A 7,852-nucleotide genomic window follows, 5' to 3' on the forward strand; every position below is an offset into this window, starting at 1 on the left:
ACCCCAGTGTGTTCAGAGGGGTAGCCAATGGCAACCCCCTCTCCCATCAGCATGCTGCTTACCCCTCACGGGTTGGGGCACACTCTCTGGTCCCTTGGTCACAAAGCACCTCTTCTTGACAGCTTCATGCTGTGAACTTCTATTGCCACCTCTTCATTTATTCCATCCGTGAAATTCCCAGTGACGTCAATGGGGTTCCATATGCAAAACACGTGCAATCCGTGGGACCACGGAGCAACGCCGGGGAGCAGAGCGTTGGCTGTGTGCAGTTGATGCCTACATGTCTGGCTGTCTGGAAACCTCTGCCTGGGATCAAGTTCCTGTTCTTAATTCTAGTCAGATGGTTGGAGTGGGAGCCTAGAAAGCCACAACTGGAAGATCCACTAAGTGACCGTCTCATTAATTCAGCTAATAGGTAATGAGGCTGCGTGGCCAGTGGGGCTAGATGTCGGGGATGTGATGGGGAATAAGACAAGCTCGGCCTTTGCCTACACGGGGAGCTTAGAGTCTGGTGTGTCGTACACTAAAAATATAATTTCACAAATAATTATAACATATTACGAGCTACAGAAAAGAGGAAGATAGAGGGCATGAAATGGGATGCCTAATCTAGCCTGCAGGAGGAGGTGGGTGCAGGAGTCCCTTCTTTATCTTTAGTGGGATGATAGTTGAATCCAGGAATTTGCAACCTGGGGCTTAAGGACACTTAGTTTTCAGGAGTTCCTTGAACTCCAATGCACCCACTGTCCTCTAAACGATTTAGAGTAGATGTCTCCTATCTTTTCCTGGAGTTCCCCAAGGGTTGGAAATATCACACCCTTTATCCAAAGCTCATTTTGGTGTTTTGATCCTCCTGGCTATATGCCAAGCATGATTTTGGGTGCTTTATTAATTATAACTGCAATGAACCACAGTGGGGACATTCATTGGATGCCTACTTTAGACCAGGTGTGTGCTGGATAGGCATAGCATGTTACCATACATGATTTCATTTCATTTTCGCTGAAAAGGTTAATGGAGAAACTACAGTTCAGAGAGGTTAAGTCAATTCCCCGAGATTATACAGCTACTAAAATTATGGAATCAGGATTCGAACTCAGGACGTCAAATTCTTAATCCATTACTCTTTCCCAGCAATACCTCACCTTTTGTAGCCTTTTTAATCTACTGATACCTAACTTTTACATTAGATTATAAATCTCCCAAGGGCAAAGGGTATGCCCTTCATGGTTTGGTGCTACCACCAGCGATACTTAATACTTCTCGATGTTCAATTATAATCTCTCCCCTATTTCTATTCATTAAAATTCTGTATGTTGAGGGCAATACATTTTTGATCCGTGTATTAATATATCAAGCCCTTTTCCTTCCCAGATTTAATGTCCAGGCTCCCTTTCATTTCTTCTCATGTCATTGATTATTTCTGCTGCTTTAGTCCATTCTTTTGGATGTTCCAGTTACTGTTTACACAACACTGGACGAAGTGACTTGGAAGGAGCTGTTGTAGAACCCCTCAGAGAGACCAACAGTAAAAGGAGATGTTTTCAGGGATTAGCAGAGTTGGGATCAAGGGCTCATGGGATCTCTGGCTTGGTCAAGTCACCTAGGAGAGATGTGGCAGATTAGAGATTGCCTCAAATTAATTGTTCTTCCTCAGTTTGAGAGGTGAAATCTAATTCCTTTCTTCTTGAACGTGGCCTGACTCTAGCAACAACTTGCTTGACCAATAGAATGTGGTGGAAGTGCTAGTCTAGAATTTCCAAGGCTAAGTCAAGGGGACTTTTCAGCTCCCTCAGGGGCCTCTTGAAACACTTGCTCTTGGAACCAGTAGCCATGCTGTGAGGAAGTTCAAGCAACTTCATGAAGAGGTCCACATGGAGAGGAGCCAAGGTCCCAGACTGACAGGGCAACCTTGTTATGTGAATGAGCCATCTTGTAAGTGAATCCTCTGTCCCCAGTTGAATGATTCCATCTGATACTCCATGGAACAGAGATGAACCACCTCTGATTATGCCTACCAAATTAGAAATTTGTGAGCAAAATGAATGGTTGGTGTTATCTTAAGTTCTAAGTTTTGGGGTGGTTTGTTACACAGCAATAGATAACTGGAACAGAAGTCTCTCCTCCTACCAAGACTGGCCACCTGTTTTACAGTTGCAGGGTAAGGGCAGAAGAGCAATGGACAGACTTGGGCTGGCATGAGTTACCTGCAAAATTCCTTCACTGAATATTGTGTTTCAGAGATGGTTTTATCTTTGGAAGCTTTTTGGGGAGTGGGGAATTGAGATAGAAAATGATTGGGCTGAGTCTCAGGTGCTTTTCCTTCCTTTACTTTAACTCTTTTGTACACCGGGATCCTAATAATAGCTAATGGCTAGCCATTTACAAAACGCTTCTTATATGAAATGCAGTATCCTAAGCATTCTTCATAGGTTAATTTATTTATTCCTCATGACAGCCCTTGAGGTGGACACTGTTATTGTTCCCATTTCACAGATGAGAAAATTGAGCCACGGAGAGATTAAACAACTTTCCTAAAGCTCCATAGCTAGTAAATGGCAGAACCATGAATCAAACCCAAGTTATCTGGCTCCAGAATTGATACTCAAAACAATTCTCTGTACTGTTTTTATATAACTTTAAATTTGAACAAAAAGGCTTCCTGCTAAAAGAAATACCAAAAATTATTGATTTAGCAATTATTAAGTATTTCCTATGGCCTATCATGGTGCTAGACACAGGGGTTTTGACATGAATTGATGATAATAACAGTTAGGGATTGTGCTAAATGCTTTGCTAAAATATGTCATTCAGTTTTAAGGACAATCATATAAGGTAAGCATTACTTTATCCCCATTTTACAGATGAGGAAATCAAGGTTTAAAGAAATTAAACTATTTGCTTGAGGCCATATGGGTAGTCTGACCACAGAGTCTGTGCTCTTAATTGCATTGTGCCCTCTGGTTTTTCAGTCTACTTGGGGGGACAGACTAATGAACAGATGCAATAAGATGACACAAATGCTTTAACTTAGGGATGCTAAAAGGTGCTGAGGTGGGAGTGAATGGAAGAGAAAGCACACAGTTCACAGTTTTGTCCGGGGAAGTAGCAGAAGACGGGTTCTTCTTCTTCTTTTTTTTTTTTTAGAGGTGGTGACAGCTCAGGGACTCCTTGAGTAATTAGTCTTTGCCAGTCACACAAAGGAGAGAGAAGTCATTCCAGGTAGGAGTGAGGCTGGGAGAGAGTACAGCAAGTGCAAAGGTGAAAAAGCTAGAAGGAAATGGTACCTGGCGGAAACAAGAGGCACATCTGCATCACGGTGATGGGACAGGAATGCTGGCGAAACTGGCAGGGCAGGTTACAAAGGGAATTTTATGCCCTACCAAGTGTTTCCAATTCATCTCCAACAACGACAATGCTTTCAAGAGCGTTGACACCGACTCAGAAACGAGGGGCATCTACACGAGCCTGTCTGTTATCTGACCATTTTGGCTCCAGCTCCTGCCCACTGTTTGGAAGCAGCGTTTGCAGAAAGCAGAGGTCTCTGCAATTCACATAAGCCTGTCTCACTCCCCAAGAACACATCATTTATTTCCTATAAGTGCCTGTCTCCCTCTTCTTCAAATATGCTCAGGGTTACAACTTTCTCTGTTTCCTGGGGGAGTTGTCCACTCCACACAGTAATTACTCACTCCATAAAGGCTGTCTCCAAACTCTCCTTCTCAGTCCCTTTTCCCCTGACCCTTTGCAACTGACCAGGGAAGGGGTGAGTCGGCCACATCTCTGCTTGTTAGAAACAGCCGCCATTTTGGGTCTCCTTCGAAACTGGATGCCCCTGGGGGAAAGTATCCCTTCCCTGCTCCTCCCCCCTCTGAAATCAGGATAATTTATTTCTTGTCTTCCTTCTTCTTTTTTACACATCCAACCAGAACAACTGAGATTTATCTATCTATAATTACAAGATTGAGCTTATGCCCAAGTCTTGTGATGCCGAGATGGATTAGGGGTGGTGAATACAAGGTTCTAGGTCATGAATTCAACCACAAGTACAACTTCATTTGACTCCTTTGAGTGCTGTTCTTCTCGTCTGTGCAATGAAGACACGTGTCCTGCTCCATTCATCTTCATCGCACCCAGTGAGATAGATGAGACAGATATGCAAAAATATGTCATGCATTATAAAACAAGTTACAGATACAAAGTATCAGTAGTCATGCTATCAGCAGTAGCAAGATTGGAAATGAACAGAATGATTTGATAAGAGCCAGGTTGCATAGGTTCGAATTCCACCTTCTCTATTTCATAGCTGTGCAACCCCGGGCAAGTTGTTTAGCCTTTTTGTGCCTCAGTTTCTTCAACTGTAAACAGATGATACTGTCTTCCTCAAAGAGTTGTCATAGGAGTGAAATTGATGAGTGCAGAAGTGCTCAGAATAGTGTCTGGAACATCGTAAGCACGGTACAAATGCTTGTGATTATTAGTACTAATAATATTATTGTTCTTTATGACTTGTTTCTACATTTGCACATTTACATAGAAAGCGAGTGGAAATCTTCCTCTTTTGATAAAAATGTCTCTTCAGTTTCAGAAGCTTGTATTCTGCATTTTATTCTAGTTAATACTAAAAACTAATAATATTAAGAACTTGGTAATAAGTGGACCCCTCGGTCCTTAGAAGAGATGGTTATTTGCAAAAAGGAAGCTTTGGATGTAGGCTGTGATTTTAGACCATCTTAGCAATCAAAGCTCTGAACATACCAGGTTCTTTCCGGATTCTTTTTTGTACAACACTAAGGCTTTAGGGCAGTGGAATTTGAAGCAATCCATTCTAATACAGTTAGATGATTTGTTCTCAGTAGGTAGTCAATAAATACTTGTTAACCCATTTATGATGAGACGTTATTTTGTGCTTCTTGTACTTGTGTATTTTTACTCATTTGAACCTTATTAGTATTAATAATAGCTCTGATAAAAGTATCTGTTAAGGTTCAGGCTTGGTCTCATGATTAGTTGAAATTAACACTTTGGGAACTCTGGCTGTTTTTGGCTACACTATGCATAACTATCACTTAGTACTCACTCAAGGGATGGTAAAATTTAAAACACACACACACACACACACACACACACACACACACGTATCAAAAAGGTATGAAAGAGATTAAGGCCCGGTATGAAAACTATTTTTATAGGCAGTTTGGCCTGAGCTTTGAAGTTCAATAGGGAGTGATGTATTGCTATCAGCTTGGATTTCACACCTATTCAATTCTGTAGCCAGGTAATAATGATGAACAACCTCCTTTGGGTATAGAAGAATGAAACAAAATTAAGAAAAGCTGTGAAATAGCCCTCTTGCTGCAATTTCATCTCCGGGACAGATTTAGATTTGCCGGAATGTGTTTATACTTTTCCCCTCCTTTAAATTAGAAAGATGGCGTGACAATATTAAAAATATTTTGCAAAAATGGAACACCCCCCCGCCCCCACACACACACCGTCACTTATAATCCTAACAGCTAAAGACAAAAACATTTTTACTTTTACAGGTTACTGGTGAGTCCTGGTCCCTATGCAGGGGTATGATTATGGAGTTGCATCCAGAATTTACTTTTCAGGTGTTTTAATTCTTAACTAGGCATTTTATCATCCTTTCCCCTTCACTTTTCCCAAGTGAAAAAAACAAACATCAAATCACTGTCTTGCTCTCAAAGCAAGGATTGCTCCATCATGTTTATTGCCAAACGTCCTCTTTTATACGGAGCTTTAGCTTTTCGTCCTTGGAGTGACATGTGGCATTCCTGCCACAAGCGGCGTTCATTTAGATGCTTTGCCCAAATGGAAGGCCGTTGTGTCCAAGACTGGAAACAGTTACTCACTGGCTTTCAGGTTCTTAGAGTGAGGAACAGTCTGCACTGGCAGATCCAGCTGTCCCTACCTTCAATCCAGCAGAGGTACTTAGGCTGCTCCCTGAGGTTGCCATGGAAACAAGGAAGCTGCTACACACATCCACACTCAGGAGTTACTCTGAGCTACCCTCCCTTCACCCTGCATGGCCCTCGGACTTGCCAAGCTTGTTCTTATTTAAAACTTTTGCTTCTGCCATTCCCACCATCTGAGACCTTCCTCCCAACTCTTGCGTGGCCAGCTCCTTTGTGTCATTTAGGTCTCTGGTCTAAGATCACCTCTTCAGAGGCCCTCTCCTACTACCCTGTCAGCCAAACTGGCCACCATCCTCTGCTCTGTTATTTTCTCTTTCACACTTCCCACTCTGAAATAACCCTACTTATTTATTTGTGCACCCGTGAGTATCTGTTTTCCTCCCCGACTGGACACTTGTTTACTTCTATAGAGACAACACCTGGCACTGTGCCTGGTGCAGGTAGGTAGGTTTTCAACAAGAATGTTCAAGAATGAATGACAGTACAGCTCACTCCTGCCTGTTCCATTTTAGCCTCTTTTGAATGTACCTTATGTGTTTGCTCAGGCTGGGATGGGAACAGGACACTAAACTGTACCCATGCTGTCTTCTAAATCTTCCCCCAGTGCTCTGTAAGGTAATTCTTACTCTTCATTTCCTATGTGGGGAAACTGAGGCACACAGAAGTTATGCAGTTTCCCCATGGCCACACAACATGTGAACTGCCAAGTCACAAACACAAAAACCAAATCTGTCTCACTCCAAAGCCCCTTTGTTCCCCTGTGGTCAATATTAGACTCTCCAGATTGTCAGAAACTGGACACAAGACCACGGATCTCTGAGCGTCCAGCTGCTACACCGGACAACTTCAGTTCCTCCCTCCCAGAGCCAGTGACTGGTGTGGGGAAGAAGCCACCAACTCATTGCCCCAACTGGCATCACTTCATGTTTATTTTTTCATCTGTAAAATGGGCTTAATAATAGCAGCGATGTTGTGAGCCAGATTAATTAATGTTTGGATATGTTCTTTGAGAGTCCCTGGATGAAAGGTGTGGGGGCAGTGCCAAGGGTTATTAGCGCAGAGGCATTTACCGTGCCTAATTTAGGATTTCCCATGCTTCCCACTTGGCAGCCTCCGTGGTGACTGCTTACTCAGGAAATAGTTAGAGGGCAGGCAACAAACACCCCAGTGTCAGGCGTGGCTTGGGATGGCCAAGGGAACGGGTTAGGGTGACTTCTTCTGGGAATATTGCCCCATTCCTCATTGGTGGCCTGTCCTTGCATGCTGAGAGTTACAGGTCCCCCCGATGTCTGCCTTTTGGCTTAAGGATATAAGTAGAGAAAGGGTGACAGGATGGGCTGGGGACCCACAGAATGGCTTCACCCCAATAGAACATTTTTTTTAAAACCTACAGCACCTAGTATTACCAGGCAGTCTCCCATCCAAGTACTAACCAGGCCCGACCCTCTTAGCTTTTGAGATCAGATGAGATCAGGCACGTTCAGGGTGGTTTGGCCATAGACCTACACAACAATTTTGCCTCTCAGTGGGCAAGATCATGACCATTAGCACTGTAGGTAACCCAAGAGCCTAGAAATCGAGCAATGATAAAACAGGAAAAGTCCATGGCTACCTATACATGGAAGGGATCGATGATGAATAGATTTTATACAAGAATGTCCACCCATCCCCAGAAAGACACAACCTGTATGGGACTATCACTAAAAAAAGCTGAAAAGAAATTCCCCCTCCTCATTTTGCTTCCTTTTCATTACACTGTTCAATCACACAACACATTGTTTTTTAATAAATGTTTTATTTTAGAAGTTTTAGATTTACAGAAAAATAGTGAAGACAGTGCAGAATTGCCACATGTCCCATATGCAGTGTGCCCTACACTTAACATCTTACACAAGTATCGTGCAAGGATGGAT

At 42.8% G+C, this 7,852-nt stretch overlaps 1 pseudogene; it reads right to left on the reverse strand.

Moving 5' to 3' along the window:
- Positions 1-7,323: 7,323 nt before the first annotated feature.
- Positions 7,324-7,441, reverse strand: LOC138401948 (5S ribosomal RNA; annotated as a pseudogene).
- Between the last annotated feature and the right edge of the window lie 411 nt (positions 7,442-7,852).

The sequence above is a fragment of the Eulemur rufifrons genome, chromosome 21 (assembly GCF_041146395.1).
Source record: "Eulemur rufifrons isolate Redbay chromosome 21, OSU_ERuf_1, whole genome shotgun sequence".
NCBI classification, from domain to species: domain Eukaryota; kingdom Metazoa; phylum Chordata; class Mammalia; order Primates; family Lemuridae; genus Eulemur; species Eulemur rufifrons.